The sequence below is a fragment of the Oryctolagus cuniculus genome, chromosome 9, assembly GCF_051225735.1.
Source record: "Oryctolagus cuniculus isolate XC-2025 breed Fujian yellow rabbit chromosome 9, ASM5122573v1, whole genome shotgun sequence".
Lineage (NCBI taxonomy): Eukaryota > Metazoa > Chordata > Mammalia > Lagomorpha > Leporidae > Oryctolagus > Oryctolagus cuniculus.
The window spans coordinates 64267918-64284615 of NC_142875.1; the positions used below are offsets into that span (position 1 = coordinate 64267918).

Here is a 16698-nt window from a genome sequence, read left to right on the forward strand (position 1 = left end):
TGATGTCTGCTTATTTTGAGAATGGGGAAAGCCAAACCTTTGCAGAAAAATGCATGGGAAAGCTTCAACAAAGAGTCCATCACCATGACAATTTCCTGCTCATTCTTCTCATCAATCTCATGAGAATTCTGTGGCAGATTGTGAGGCTTCCACTTTACAGTCCTGATTAGCCTCCCTCTGACTTCGTTTTGCTTCTTAACTAAAAAAAAAAAAAAAAAAAAAAAACCTGCATTGAAAAGGTTAAACTCCCAGAATCTCCAGTTATTTAGGGATGGCCTCAATGACTGGTATCATCACTTTAAAAAATGTCCTACACATGGTAGAACATATATTGAGAAATAAAGTTGATATTTTAAATTTTTATCCCTTATTCCAATTTTCCACAAACCTTTTGAAGTTCCTTTTTAATTAATTTGATATTAGCTAGCAAATAAACCTAGAAATTATAGCCATTTCTCATTTTAACTGAATTTTTTGTAGTCTTTTACATCAATATTCTTCCAGATAGTCTTGTAGTAGTTAATAAAATTTGCATATTTGAGAACTGAGGTTCTTACAGTTTAAAAAGTGTTTGCAGTGAAACCATTTATCAAGAAAGATTAAAACTCTGAACCTATCAACTTATAAAATGTGAACCAATCTGTTATACTGTGTTGCCTCAAAATGACATGAAAAGATGGATTCAGAATATTCTTTTCTACAAGTAAGTCATTAGGGGGCTGTTTTAAAATCCCATTTGGGGGGCCGGCACTGTGTCAGAGCAGGTGAAAGCCCCGACCTGTAATGCTGGCATCCCATATGGGCACCGGTTTGATTCCCGGATGTTCAGCTTATGATTGGACTCTCTGCTGTGGCCTGGGAAAGCAATAGAACATGGCCCAAGTCCTTGGGCTCCTCCACCCATGTGGGAGACCCAGAGGAAGCTCCTGGCTCCTGGCTGCTTCAGATTGGCACAGCTCCAGCTGTTGTTGTCATTTGGGGAGTGAACCAGCAGATGGAAGACCTCTCTCTCTCTCTGTCCCTCTCCCTCTCCCTCTCCCTGGCTCTACCTCTCTGTAACTCTGTCTTTCAAATAAATAAAAGAAAATAAATAAATAAAATCCCATATAGGGAAAGGGGAAATAAATACCACATTTAGAGTCTTTACAGTAAGTACATATGAACACTTAGTAGGTCTGCAGGTCTGCATCTTTTTTTAAAAAAAAGATTATTTACTTGAAAGGCAGAGTTATAGAGAGGCAGAGGCGGGGGGGGGGGCGTCTTTCATCCACTGGTTCACTCCCCAGGTGGCCACACCAGCTGGAGCTGCACCAGGAGCCAGGAGCTTCTTCCGGGTCTCCCACATGGGTGCAGAGGCCCAAGGACTTGGGCCATCTTCTACTGCTTTCCCTGGCCTTAGCAGAGAGCTGGATCAGAAGTGGAGCAGCCAGGACTCGAACCGGCACCCATATGGGATGCTGGCACTGCAAGTGGCAGCTTTACCTGCATCTTTATTCAGCATCTACCAGAACAAAATAAAGCTGAGGCCTGGGGAGGCAGAAGAAGACAGTGGAACAAAAGTACTGTGGACCAATGTACTCGACAAGAACGTCAGTCACAGTTTTTGAAATTTTGATCTCCCTTGCAATCCCTTGAACTATAGATAGACAGCCTTATCACCAGAGATTTTGACTGGGTTTGTGGTTGGACCCAGCATCTATTTTCTGGCACCATGCCCAGGTAATTCTAATCCACTCCAAAGTGTGAGAACCAAACTTGGTTTTGTCCAAACATGATATATTAATATTTCTAGAATCGGAGATGTAAGATTATTGTCAGATTATGACCACTGAGCCTTGTGATTCAAAGGCTAGAAAGCAAAAGTCATTTTCCCAGATGCCCCTGCTGCTGCTAGAGCCGATGTGTTGCCTGAACTCTAGCGATCAAATGCACCCATACGAGGTTGAGGTTCCGGGGGAGAAGAGGGGAGAAACAGGCATAGTGTGGAATCGTCCAGATACTCAGCAGCACTAGTGCTTCTGGCGCGCAGTCCCAACACCACTGGTACCAACCACCAGGTCTGTGAGGTCTGGGTATGGTAGAGTGGTGGTGACACAGGTGGTGACACAGGCTTCGCTGCAGGAGCATTGCAGTGTAGACAGACGTATCCCTCGTCTATCCCAGCCTGCATAAACAACCAAATATATTAACTCTGTTTGCGGCTAACAGCCCTGGCTAACATAAGAGAGTTATACTATGCTAGCTAAGAGCATAAACTTTGGAGACAGCAACCTAGCATCAAAATGTGGTCCTGCCACTAGCTGTGTACATCTGAGAAAGCTTAATTTGACTCAACTGTAATTTCTTTATCTTTTAACTGGGGGCAATAATACTTCACAACATGTTAGCGGGAGTGCATGAGACAGCATATTTAAACAGCACAAGAGCCAGCAGTAAATGATGGTTATGACTGTAGTCCCTTGGATCCACTGAGAGAACTTACACATACAGACTTACTCATTTCTCAGGACCTCAGAAAACTCCTGTATCAGGACTCTTGGCAGCAAGCAATAGAAATCCAGTTCAAACTGACTTAATCAAAAAAGGATAATTTATTCACTCATGTAATCACAAGTCCATGGGGTAGCCCTGGCTTTAGGGACAGTGGGATCCACATGCCCAAAATATGTCATCAGGACTCTGTCTGCTTTAGTCTGCTTTTCTGCTATGGACATCACCCTTAGGTGATATCAGACATGGGTAACAACACCTCTACAGCGACATCCTACAGCTTAGCAACCTAACGAAAAGAAAGCTGCTGTTTCCCATAGTTACAGCCAAAGTCCAAGAACAGATGCTAGCCGGCTTCAAGGATCAGCTTTGGCTACTACACCCCTGAATCAATCCCATGGCCGGGAGAAACAACACCCTATAGCTCAGGCTGGCCCATATCCCCACACTTGGAGCCAAAGGGGGGTTAAGTCCTTCTGAACTGCAGACATAGACCAAGAAACTGGCAGGGTAGCTCTCCAGAAGGAAATGCTATGGCTGGCAACAAGGATAGCACATACTAACTACAAAGGCAAAAACTTCTGATGTTTACTATGGCCGCATCTTACCTTTGATTCCCACCTGTTTTCTAAGAACAGTATCTGTTTGCCAAAACACTTGAGCTGTTTAGGAACCCCCCACTCGCCTGTCAGTTCACCTCAGGTGTGTCGGTGTTAGCCCGTGGCTGCTGCAAATCCCCTTCTCGTTAGCTATCTGCGTGCAGCTCTCCTGGTTATGAATCTGTGTGGGTGGGGCCTGCAGGGAAGCAGGCACACACTGACACACCCAGGGACGGCCTCAGCAGGGCAGGACAGGATCTGCCCAGGAAGAAGCTACCATTTCTTAAGAACTTGCACATCCTTTCCTTCCTCACTTCATCAGATCCTCTGACATCAAGAAGTACGTGTAGTACAAACAAGGTAGATGAGAAATGAGACCATCACAGTATGTTCACCCCATTCTGCTGGAATCTGTAATCACAATACAATTCTAAATGATTTGTTTGCCTTTCTAACTATAAATAAGAGAGAATAAAAGGGAATCAAAAAGTACTTGTATGAAAGATTGCCGGCTCCAACCCGATCGATAACCAGGAAGCCTGGCTGACTCTGACACTTAATCACGTCTCTTGGTGGGAGAAGCCCAGTGACTGAGATGGCCCTGGAGAGAAATTAACATGGGCAGGAACTGCATTCACCCTCACTCCAAGCCCAAATGGGACCTCATGTTAGCAACTCTTAGCTAATCGCATCATTGGCCAAGGACATTGGTGGGCCACTGGATGACTCTTCAGATTTCTGGTCTCTGTGCACCATAAGGAAATGGCAATATTATTACCAAAAAAAAAAAGGGGGGGTGGGGATATATCATGGACAGGCAAAAACTTATAAGAAAAACTATAAACAATTTTAAAAAACCTGACATGAATGAATAGTCAGGAATGGATTGTTTTTTAAGTATTGTCAAGTAGAGGTAGATTTTTTTTTAAGATTTATTTATTTATTTGAAAGTCAGAGTTACACACACAGAGGAGAGGCAGAGAGAGAGAGAGGGAAAGGTCTTCCATCCACTGATTCACTCCCCAACTGGCTGCAACGGTCGGAGCTGGGCCAATCTGAAGCCAGGAGTCAGGAGCTTCCTCCGGGTCTTCCTGCATGGGTTCAGGAGCCCAAGGATTTGGGCCATCTTCTACTGCTTTCCCAGGCCATGGCAGAGAGCTGGATCGGAAGTGGAGCAGCCAGGTCTCGAACCGGCCCCTATATGGGGTGCCAGCACTGAAGGCAATGGCCTTACCCGCTATGCCATAATGCCAGCCCTGAGGTAGATCTTAATAAAAGATTGTTTATTATTAGCAATTAAATATGTTCCCAAAGTGCCACTAGTCTCATATCCATAGCAATTAAATCATTTGTAAATGTACAGTCTAAAGACAACAAAAGATGGTTTATTTTACATAGGTAACTGTTCCTAAATAGGCTTTTTTTTTTTTTGACAGGCAGAGTGGACAGTGAGAGAGAGAGACAGAGAGAAAGGTCTTCCTTTGCCGTTGGTTCACCCTCCAATGGCCGCCGCGGCCGGCGCGCTGCGGCCGGCGCACCGCGCTGATCCGATGGCAGGAGCCAGGAGCCAGGTGCTTTTCCTGGTCTCCCATGGGGTGCAGGGCCCAAGCACCTGGGCCATCCTCCACTGCACTCCCTGGCCACAGCAGAGGGCTGGCCTGGAAGAGGGGCAACCGGGACAGAATCCGGCGCCCCGACCAGGACTAGAACCCGGTGTGCCGGCGCCGCAAGGCGGAGGATTAGCCTAGTGAGCCACGGCGCCGGCCCCTAAATAGGCTTTTTTTGTACTACCTAGCCAGCAATTGAGCTTCACTGTGAGCCATTATGACATTAATTTAGGCATCAGTAGTACAAATTATGCTTATTTGGGTGAGAGCTTTGAGTTCTTATGATTCAGAAAAAAAGTTTCAAGAGTCATTTAGACCAAGTCAGTGTGTAACTATAGCCAAAAAACAAAAGCTAGTGGAATATTTTATAATAGAATAAAGAAAAGGAAATTGAAGGGGAAAATGCTACACTTGGGTAAAACTGTGGAGTATCTGCCTACAAAACTATTCCCTGTTCTAGTTTTTATAACTCTAGGGAAAAATAAGAAAGTCTAGGAGAGAACAACTAAATTGATTAGTTCCTGTCTACAAATATTTATCAAGCTTCCACAAGGTGCGAGACATTGGTCTGAGGACAGAGAAATAAATAAGACACAGTTCTCAGCCTCACAGCCTAGTGAAGGAGACAGATAAATAGGACCAGCTCTAACCATGCAATGCAGGCAGCACAGAACAGAGAGATGCACAGAACACCCAGATCAGAGGATGGGCATCAGGGAAGCCCAGAGATGAGCTGAGCATAAAACCAGAAAAAGGGAGAAGGCTACCGAGGGAGGGGCTTGGGTGGTGTTGTTTCTGTTACTGCATGGATGTATAGGGATGAGAGAGACCAGCTTAAAAGAAAGAAACAGTGAAGGGAGGGAGCTGGGGTAACAAAGAAAACAGATCTCTCCAGAAACTGGAGTTAAAAGGGGTTGTACAGGGGGTTGACCTTGAATAAACAGACCCAGCATCTTCCAAACCTAGAGTACAGGACATAAAGATGACTCGAGGGGCGGAGGCAGGAAGCCAAGGGAGACCATCACTAGCGCATGCTGTGGAGTAGACAGGTCCTTTAACCTATTGGGGCATTGAGAATCTGATGAGTGCTCTGGACGTCTTCCTCTCAAGAAGGCGCATTACCCAGATTGTTACATAGAATTGGTTCCCTAAACTGCTGAATGCTAACCACAGACATGAGGCAGAAAACCTATTCGGATGGGACAAGGCACCAGGGCCAAAACACTGAGGACCAAGCGAGAGAGACCTGAACAAAGACAGCAGGAGGCGAGGCTAAGGGTCCAGCTGAGGCCAGAAACCACATCATGGATATTGATCTGCCCAACTGTGCCAAGACAGATTGCGGCATCATCAGTCAGGTTGGGGTGGTTAGGGAGGCACAATGCCTACAAGGGAATGTTTCAAAGATTAGCAAAGGTTCCAGAGTGGGCAGGGGAAGAAGAGAGGCCAGGAGGGGGAAGACAAACTTGGAGAGAGGGCTATGATATCCAAAGATATTTGAAAGGTCTGTGGAAAAGGAATTAAAAGATAAGTTCATTTAGGGGCAAAACATGTTTGAAAATCCATGCATAGCTTTTTCATAATAACATTTTCCATGAGCTGTTTGAAGGTCCCTTGTATCAGCTAGGAGGGAAGTTCCCTCACATTATACAGAAAAACTTGCTTGAAAGATCCACAGAGGTGAGCACACCAGTCAGCTCTCGGCCTGCCACTAACTGTTGCCACCCGGTTTTCCCTTCACTCGTGCGTCTGCATCTCCTCTGCCCTTCTCCTTGGCCGCTTGATTTTCTATTTTGTCATTCAAACGCGCCCTTCTCTCCCATATTTGAAAACAAAACAAGGAGCCTGCCTTCAAGGACGAGGCTGCGTATGGAATTCAAGCTCATCGTCATGGAGAGTTCTGAAGCAAACACAAGTGCGGAGGTGGCATTTCAAGGCAGTGGAAAGAAAAATACTCAATAAATGGTGTTGAGACTATTGGATACATGGAGAAAGGAATAGGTTGGATCTGTGACTTGCACTGTAGATTAAAGTAAATTCGGGGTAGGTTAAATCCTTAAGATACATTTATTTATTCAAAAGACAGAGTTACAGAGAGGCAGAGAGAGAGAGAGGGAGAGATAGAGAGCAAGGTCTTCCATCCGCTGGTTCACTCTCTAATTAGCAGCAACAGCCAGAGCTGCATGAATCCAAAGCCAGGAGCCAGGAGTTTTTCTGGGTCTTCCATATGAATGCAGGGGCTGAAGAACTTGGGCCATCTTCTACTGCTTTCCCAGGCCATAGCAGAGAGCTGGATCGGAAGTGGAGCATCCAGGACTGGAATCAGCACCCATATGGGATGCCAGCATAGCAGGAAGCAGCTTTACCTGCTATGTCACAGTGTCGGCTCCTGTTAAATCTTTAATTAAAAAATTTTATCAGAGGGGCCGCCACTGTGGCACAGCGGGTTAAAGCCCTGGCCTGAAGTGCCAGCATCCCATATGGGCGCTAAGTTCTAGTCCCAGTTGCTCCTCTTCCAGTCCAGCTCACTGCTGTGGCCCGGGAAGGCAGTGGAGGATGGCCCAAGTGCTTGGGGCCTGCACCCGTGTGGGAGACCCGGAAGAAGCTCCTGGCTCCTGGCTTCGGATCGGTGCAGCTCCAGCAGTTGCGGCCATCTGGGGAGTGAACCAGCGGATGGATGACCTTCCTCTCTGTCTCTACCTCTCTCTGTAACTCTGTCTTTCAAATAAATAAAAAATAAATCTTTGAAAAAATTTATCAGAGAGAAAGAACCTCCCATCTGCTGGTTTACTCCCCACAACAGCTGGGCCAGGTCCAAGTTGGGAGCTGGGGACTCAGTCTAGGTCTCCCATGTGAGTGGCAGGGAAGCAGCCACTTGAGCCAACACCTGCTGCCTCCCAGGGTGCACCTTAACAGGAAGCTGGGATTGGAAGTAAAGCTGGGACTCAAACCCAGGCACTTCGATAGGGGATGCAAGTGTCCCATGTTTGGCTTAACCAGTAAGCCAAACACCCATTCCCTAAGAGATTTTTTTAAAAATGGAAAAAGAAAGTCAACCTTACTTGCAAAAAAGAAATGCAAACTTAAACTACAAGGAGGACGCCAGTTCAAGTCCTGGCTACTCTGCTTCCCATTCCACTTCCTGCTAAGGTGCCCCTGGGTTGCACCAGATGATGGCCCAAGTACTTGTGTCCCTGCCACCCACATGGAAGACCCACATGGAGTTCCTGGCCTCCAGCCTTGGCCTGTCCCAGCCCTGATTGTTACAGCCATCTCGGGAAGGAGCCATTGGATAGAAGATCTCTCTTTCTGTCTCCCTCTCTCTGTCTCTCTGCCTTTCAAATAAATCTTTACAACAATGAGAAATAATTTTTTGCCCAGTAGATTATCAGAAGTACAAAAATTAAAACACTCTGTGTTGGAAAGGCTGTTGGAAAATAGGTTTTGTGAAAATAGGGAAATTGGTTTTGTGGGTAGGAGTGTAAATTGATGTGACCAATTTGGCAATATCCATAAACACTGCATGTAACAGAACTGTTATTCCCTAGCTAGAATTTACGCTACTAATATACTCAGACAAGTATAAAATTGCAGTAATAACAAGAGATTAGGAATAACCTTAATGCCTATCAGTGGGAGGGGGTTAATGGTTAATCCTCTGCCTGCGGTGCTGGCATCCCATATGGGCACCAGTTCTAGTCCCGGCTGCTTCTCTTCCAGTCCAGCTCTCTGCTGTGGCCCGGGGAAAGCAGTAGAAGATGGTCCAAGTCCTTGGGTCCCTGCACCCACATGGGAGACCAGGAAGAGGCACCCGGCTCCTGGCTTTGGATCGGCGTAGCTCTGGCCATAACATCCATTTGGGGAGTGAACCAACGGAAGGAAGACCTTTCTCTCTGTCTCTCTCTCTCACTGTAACTCTACCTGTCAAATAAATAATATCTTTAAAAATAAATAAATAGAATGTTGTCTGTATGGAATGCTGTTGACACTGCTCTTTAAAGGTACAAGTTGGGTCTATATATCCATCTCCAAGACATAGCAGATAAAAACACTGAAGTGCGGAATTATGTGTTACTAAAAGAGGAAGGAGACAGGGAGAAAGAGAGGGAAGGAAAAAGGAGGGAAGAGAGAGAGAGAGAGAGAGAGTGTGTGTGTGTGTGTGTGTTTCTGTAAGAGTGACCAAGAAACCCGTAAGAATGATGGCTTCTGGGCCTCTAAGAGAGTAAAACAGTAACTAGGCTGGTGCTATATTGGGAAGCAGGTTTATTTTCATCTTTCAATCTTGGGAAACAATCATTGGACAGCTGCCTCAAAAACGTCCCCTCGTTCAGTAGTTCCCACAGCTGCCCCAGCCAGTGGGTCGTCTGTGCCGCCATTCTCCTGTTAGCTGTTGGGACTCTTTAAGAAGTGCTTGCTTGTTTTGTCCCTACTCCTGATAGTGAAATTGTGAAGTCTGTGGAGGTAACACCCTTTCTTTTTGTTAGCATTGCTTCTATGACCCAGCTCAGATACAATAGATATTCAGCAACATTTGTGGGAGAAATGGAGGGAGGTGGGGAGGAGAGCAGCAAGTAGGGACCAACAAATGGAGAAAACTGATATTTTGCTTCCTAAATTAAATAGCAGTAAAAACAAATTCTTTTCTAGAAGGTGGATTAGAGCCGAAAACATTAGAGATACCACAAGGAGGCGCTAGAATTCCACATGGAGTCTCTCTGCCAAGAAAAGCCAGATCCAACTAAGGCCTGACCTGGGCTAGTACCTTAGAACAGATGCCTGGCTGAGCAGAGTGAGCCAAGAAAGAAAATCTGGAATGAGAACTGGTGCTGCCAGGAGCTGCAGCTCTGTCGTGGCGCAGAGACGAAGGATCACTTTAAGGGGACTCTGGATGGAGAGTTCCCGTGTGGCCTCTGGACAAGCCACCTGCCCCGGGGACCATCCGTCCACACAATGGCATGTTCTTCCCTCCTCCCAGGCTTCCCCCTCTCCTAACTGAGCAAAACGCGGAGGCTCCTAGTGTTGGGCTATCATTCCATCACCACAGGATGTCCCCATTGGGTCTTTCTCCTTCATTCCATGGTGGATGACAAATGTCACACATGTCGTTACCCCCCTCCTCTTTTTCCTCCCAAGAGGTCACTGAAACTTTCAGCGCAGACCTTTGGACCCTAGATTTCTGTGTAGGCAGGCAAGAAAGAAAAAAATCCTTTTAAATTTCAAATATATATCTCACTTCTGTGAGGAACCAGGAAATGTAGCCATGGAAACCAGAGCATGAGTGTAACCATGGAGACCCATTGAAAGCAGCTGGGCTGTTACCATCTAGACTCTGGGAGGCTGGAGATGTTAGAGGACAGTTAGCCCTGGCTATTATAGTCAAGTGATGTCAATTGTTTAGGTGACTGTTTTACAGACTTGTAAGTAATTTCTGGATACTGCCAATACATTAATTTTTATTTATTTATTGCCATTTTATTTGAAAAGCCGAAAGACACACAGAAAGAAAAGAGAGACCTTCTATCTGCTGTTCACTCCCCATGTGTCCAAAATAGGTAGAGATGCTGGCACCGTGGCTCACTAGGCTAATCCTCCGCCTTGCGGCGCCGGCACACCGGGTTCTAGTCCCGGTCGGGGCGCCAGATTCTGTCCCGGTTGCCCCCTTCCAGGCCAGCTCTCTGCTGTGGCCAGGGAGTGCAGTGGAGGATGGCCCAGGTCCTTGGGCCCTGCACCCCATGGGAGACCAGGAGAAGCACCTGGCTCCTGCCTTCGGATCAGCGCGGTGCGCCGGCCTCAGCGCGCCGGCTACGGCGGCCATTGGAGGGTGAAACAACGGCAAAGGAAGACCTTTCTCTCTGTCTCTCTCTCTCACTGTCCACTCTACCTGTCAAAAAAAAAAAAAAAAATAGGTAGAGCTGAGCCACACCAAAGCCAGGAACCCGGGAATCCATTCAGGTCTCCGCATGGGTGGCAGGGACCCAACTGCTTCAGCCATCACCTGCAGCCTCCCAGGGTGCTGACTAGCAGGAAGCCGGGTCAGAAGCATAGAATCTGGGACTCAGACCCAGGCAGGTCAAGCAGCAACTAAACCATTGCACTGCAATGCCCACCCAGGGCCAATACTGCAAGATATTAGGAAGGAAATCTTTTCATAGGACTTCCTCCATTAGACTGATTTCTACAGCGGCCTCCCCACCTCCTCCCTGCCCTCTTATCACACCTCCAGAGTCATCGCTCACTCATTCAGCAACATGCTAATCACCTTGCTGAGCCGGGCACTCTGCTGGATCCCACCATGTCTATGCTTCCGGCAAATTGCTTTCTTTGTCTCAGCTGCTTTAATCCTGAGATAAGCATTTTCTCCTTTCCCTGTGTGCATCAAACCCCACCAGTCCCCTGCAAACACAGCCTCAAGAAGCTTGATGACAGTTTGGAGTGTGACCTGCTTTGGCTCTGTTTAGTGCACCTGTGTGGTTAAAAGGTGCACAGACCAAAGTCCTCACGACTTGCCGCTGTGTCACCTCACAGTCACTGGGCCTCTCTGAATCTCAGGTGTCCCATCTGTAACAAGGAAATAAAACCTCTCTTTAGGTCATGTAGTGATAACCCCACCAACTGTGAGGATTTAAATTGCCACAATCTTGCGTCACTGTGCACTTACTCCTCATGTAGGATCTTTGTCCTTAGTGTGCTGTACATTGAGATTTAATGCTATAACTAGTACTCAAACAGTATTTTTCACTTTATGTTTCTGTGTGGGAGCAAACTGTTGAAATCTTTACTTAATGTATGCTAAACTGATCTTCTGTATATAAAGAGAATCGAAAATGAATCATGATGTGAATGGAAGGGGAGAGGGAGTGGGAAAGGGGAGGGTTGCGGGTGGGAGGGACATTATGGGGGGAAGCCATTGTAATCCATAAGCTGTACTTTGGAAATTTATATTCATTAAATAAAAGTTAAAAAAAATAAATTGACACAACCTTAAAGATTTATTTATTTGAAAGTCAGAGTTACACAGAGAGAGGAAGAGAGAGAGAGGGAGAGATCTTCCATCTACTCATTTATTCCCCAAATGGCCACAATAGCCAAGCCAGGAACTAGAGGCTTCTTCTAGGTCTCCTACACAGGTGCCGGGGTCCAAGCACTTGAGCCATCCTCTGCTGCTTTCCCAGGCCATTAGCAGAGAGCTGGATCGGAAGTTGGAGCAGCTGGGACTCGAACTGGCGCCCATATTGGACACCGGTGCTGCAGGCAGATGCTTTACTCACTGTGCCACAGCGCCAGCCCCACCACAGAGCTTTATCTTTTGTTCTTACCCATGTGTCCCCACCATGACTCAGCAACCTCCTTTCACGTGCTCAGCCCTTTCTCCTAGTCACTGAATGGCTGGAACTAATGCTCTATCACCTGTGACCACGGTAGATAAGGATGCTGGAGACGATGGTGATGACCACATTTGTCACTTGGTCCTCATTAGACACCAGGCACTGTCCTAAGCACTTTTCAGTAACTCTTAATTCTTATACTCATCATCCATTGAGGATGGTTAGCATGTGCACCGTACAGAGGAGGAAACCAAGGCGAAGGGTATTTAGGTAAATTTCCCAGGGTCATGAGCAACAACAGAATGCCAGAAAGATGATGCGAGGCCCAGCAGTGCCTCTGGAATCTGCCTCTGAACCAGTGTGCAATAGTCAGAGTGTTCCCGAGCTCCCCGTGAACATGGTCCAGGGGGCAGGCCCTCCCTCACAAGCCTCCTGCTCCACCCCTACCTCTGCCTCCCCTGACCAGCTCTTCCTCTGACCCTGGCCCAGCAGCCTCCCTCCATGTTTCAGAGGACGATGTCAGCCTTGGTCACTCCCTGCTCCCTCAGTTACCCACCCACTCTCTTCCTGGTCCTCGGTCCTTCCTGTCACATGGCACCTTCCTCATGGCGTGGAAGCAGGTCCAAGACTGTCCCCCCTTATCACACGTCTCTCTCTCTCTCTCTCTCTCTCTCATCCACCCTCTCCTTTTCCCAGGCAAGCTCCTGAGAAGAGTTCTCTTGTCTTTACTCCTCATCTCCCATTTGTTCTAAACCCTCTGTAGACTTCTTTATATATGCATAATTTTTATTTATACAAAGGGAACGAATTTCATGCATTTCATAGATACAGTTTTAAGAACATAATGATACTTCCCACCCTACGCTCCCACCCTCACTCCTCCTCCCTTTCTTATTTTTCTTTTAATTATTAAATGATGTAATTTTAATCCTTTGTCATCTCAAGCTTAACCCTCCATAACTAAAGAATTCAACAAGTAGTAAGTAGTAAAACCACTGCACTGCCATGGCTCTCCCATGGTTCCCCAAGTTGCTACAAGAAGAGACCTTTGAGAGTCCAGGTCCAGCGCTTCGCAGCACTGAACGCTGCTCGTCACTCGTTCCCCAGTGGGCCTGCTGCTCCCTTGGCATGACTGGCTCCTGCTCCTCCACCTCTGCCTTCTCCTGTCTGCCTCCTTCACCGGCTGCTTCCTCACTGCCCACCCTCTAAGCAGTCTCTCTGATGAGCCTGTCAATTCGTGGCACAAAATTCCCCGAAGATCCTCAATGCCAACATAATGAAAACAAATTTCTTAGCACAACAAGAAAGGCCCTTGAAGGTCAGACTCTCACCTCTCTCTCCAGCCTCATCCGTTGCTTGTCCTCCTCCCGAAGCCCTGTCTTTCTAGCCCTGTGGCTACAATTCTACACTAGATGTCACAGTCCCCAGCGTTTCTCTCTACTTCCTTATTGGAACATTCTAGCCCTTCTTTCTGGAGCTGCTTCTCCAGTTTGTTCACAAGCAAGCCCCTCATCTACTATTCTCTCTCCTTCCTCTTTGCCACCACCCAGTCCCTCACCATCCCCTCACAAGCCAGACGTTTCCTGCATTTTTTACATACACCCATCCAGCAATTGTCTTTTTGTACTAGAATTGTTTGACTGCTCTACTTCCTTTCCTAAGATTACTAGTTCCTTGAAGATAAGTACTGTCCATTTGTTGTGCTTGTCTCATCTGTCCCTCTAGTGCCCAGCAAAATGCCTGGGCAAAAGTGAGACATTCACTAAATATTAGATATTACTATTGTTATCAAGGGGATGGCAGAGAAGTTGTTTTGAAAACTAGCATGATCCATCCTCACCACCACCATCAACACCAGAAGGCAAGTTACAAACACTGGTGATAAGTGAACAGAGGCTGGCCCTGTAGTAGTTTAGGGCCAGAAGAGTACGTTGTGAGTGTGTCTGTGAGTGACATAAACCCACTGGCGCACAGACCAGGTGTGGGGTTGCACTGGGAAACTTCTCTGTGAACAGAAGCAGTAAATATAAAATAGACATCCAATCAAACTAACCACCATATGAGTGCCTGTGACATGGAAGCTATTACATTAAGGGCTATAATGGGCCAGCACCGTGGCTCGCTGGGCTAATCCTCCGCCTTGCGGCGCCGGCACACCGGGTTCTAGACCCAGTCGGGGCTCCAGATTCTGTCCCGGTTGCCCCTCTTCCAGGCCAGCTCTCTGCTGTGGCCAGGGAGTGCAGTGGAGGATGGCCCAGGTGCTTGGGCCCTGCACCCCATGGGAGACCAGGAGAAGTACCTGGCTCCTGCCATTTGATCAGCGCGGTGCACCAGCCACAGTGCGCCGGCCTTGGCGGCCATTGGAGGGTGAACCAGCGGCAGGGGAGGACCTTTCTCTCTGTCTCTCTCTCTCACTGTCCACTCTGCCTGTCAAAAAAAAAAAAAAAAAAAAAAGAGAGAGAGAGAGAGAGCTATAATGACTGGATGGGAGTGAACACTCCCCAGGATTTAGATCAAAGACAAATATAGTTAAAGGCCATTTTACATGTGAGACTGGGGTAGGTAAATACAAAGGAGAAAATTTCTTCCATTAGCTCATCTAACTTTTGTCAAGGCCCAGCTCCTAATCTGTGTCTACACCAAGAGCTGGAGGATGACAATGTAGGCTACATGGTCTCCTGGGCCAGCGAGGCAGACAGACATGCAAAGATCAGAGAAAGAGTGCTGGGATCCATTCTGCCTGGAGAGGAAACAGCACAGGTGTCAAGGATTTTCCTGCCCATGATATTTGGTTTTGCTTTTGAGGGACTAATGGGTTTTTTCAAGTGCCGAAGGTAGAGTTCCTCACCAAGGGAACAGAATGAACAAAAGCACATAGAGTTTGAAGCTGAGGCACCTTGGAGACCATTGATTTTCCTCCAGGTCATGGACAGCAGCAGCTGAACTATGGCTCAGAGCTCCACATACATCAGAAGGGGTCCCTGCACCTGTTCGGCAACGTGTGCATGGCCTGGGCAGTGATGAACAGCCCTGGGTGGATGGACCACCAGATGTGGACTGAGAAGTGGAGAAATGTAGCAAGGAAAAATAACATTTTCGCTTGATCTCTCCCTGTCTTCTCTCTACCCACACCTGACCAGGAACAGAAGTGGATAAACATCTGACAATTTAAACATCCCTGCATCCATGTGCACCTCCAGGTAGCTCACCTTGTCCTGTGTTCCTCCTCCTAAGGGAGTGTTGAGGATTATGGTTTTTACTACCTCATGCTGGCCAAGAAGAGTTGAAAACACCATCTCTTTCCCTCCAGGTTGTTCCCAGCCATGCCAGCATCAGCGAATCAATGTGCACAGTCCCCTGGTCTAATCCTGCTTCACCCAGCCCAGTAGCGCTCCCTGGACAGTGAGCCCACACTGGGCCCATGGCACTGGTGAAGGCTGCCACTCTGCGTCACCCCCAGCATGGATGCTGTTCCCTGCACAGCCACTCCTCCACCATGCCAAGCTCCTCTACAAAACTCTGACATTCATCTGTCCTACACTGGGGTTGAGGGAAGCTTTGGACAGCAAAAGCTCAGAGGCTCCCCATGCCCAACCAAGATGAGATGGACATCCCCTGAGTGACTCCAGATTCTGAGAAGCCAGTAGAAGACAAGCACCGTGCAGGCAGAATGGAAACTGGCCCTTATGAACCTCATCACACAATTGAAACCGGCTGCCAGTTCCCAGATTGGCCCTATGACACGCAGACTGGCACAGGGGCATCCCCTGAAAAGGCCTCCACCCACCCCTGATTTACAGTTTGCCAGTGTCTCTCTTATCTCACCCCTCTTGTTCTCTCTACAATTCCTCGTGCTTGAGAAGTTTTCATTTCATTTACCATGCACAGTTTTTAGGTGCCAGGAATAGAACTGACTCTATCAGAATTAAGGAGCCAAGGAATTCATCAGAAGGATGTAGGTAGCTTGCAGAGTCCCTGGAAGGGCAGAGCCAGGCACCAAGGCTCTGCAGACAGGGACAAGGTCTTAGAACCACAGTGAGGCCCTAGAAGCACTGCTGTCACCATGGACGGGAGCCCCCAGGTCTACCACCAACACAGCCACCACTGTCACCCATCACCAGGAGACGCTCTGCATGACACATGCTGCTTCTAAACACCTGCTTTCTAGTCAGTGCTGGGGCAGGTGCTTCTGGCTGGCATATGGCTTCCAGGGTGGCTGGGAAAGCAAGCATCTGGTCATCTGGTACTTTCTGACTCTGTGAGAGAAGCAGGTTCTGCTAAATAGGGAAGGTTCAAAGCCTGGACGGTCACGGTGGCCAGCATGCCCTATACTTTGTTCCTGGCTTATTTTCTGACTCTAATTTAGCCTCTCTATTTCTGCAGAGGTTGCTTCCCAGACAAGATTGTATCCCCTGGACACAAAAATCTGAGGATTCAAGTCCTTTATATAAAGTTCTAGTATTTGCTTATAATCTGACATCCTTATGACTAATACAATGTAAGTAGTTGTTGTACTATATTGTTAAAGGAATAATGGCAAGGAAAAAATCTGTACATGTTCAAATGCACTTTTTTTCTGAATTCTTTGAAATCTGAGGGACAGTAAGCACCCATCCACTGGTTCACACTCCCAAATGCCAGCAACATCCGGGGACTGGGCTGGGCCAAAGATGCTCA

General features: G+C 47.3%; 1 protein-coding gene across 1 annotated transcript in view; it reads left to right on the plus strand.

The window, feature by feature from the left end:
- Positions 1-8652, plus strand: part of GPALPP1 (GPALPP motifs containing 1) — a 45133-nt gene extending 36481 nt beyond the window's left edge. Inside the window, exon 9 of the mRNA XM_070048792.2 lies at positions 8417-8652. The gene's annotated coding sequence lies outside the window, so the exon portion shown is untranslated. The remainder of the gene's footprint in view (positions 1-8416) is intronic.
- The last annotated feature ends 8046 nt before the right edge of the window (positions 8653-16698 follow it).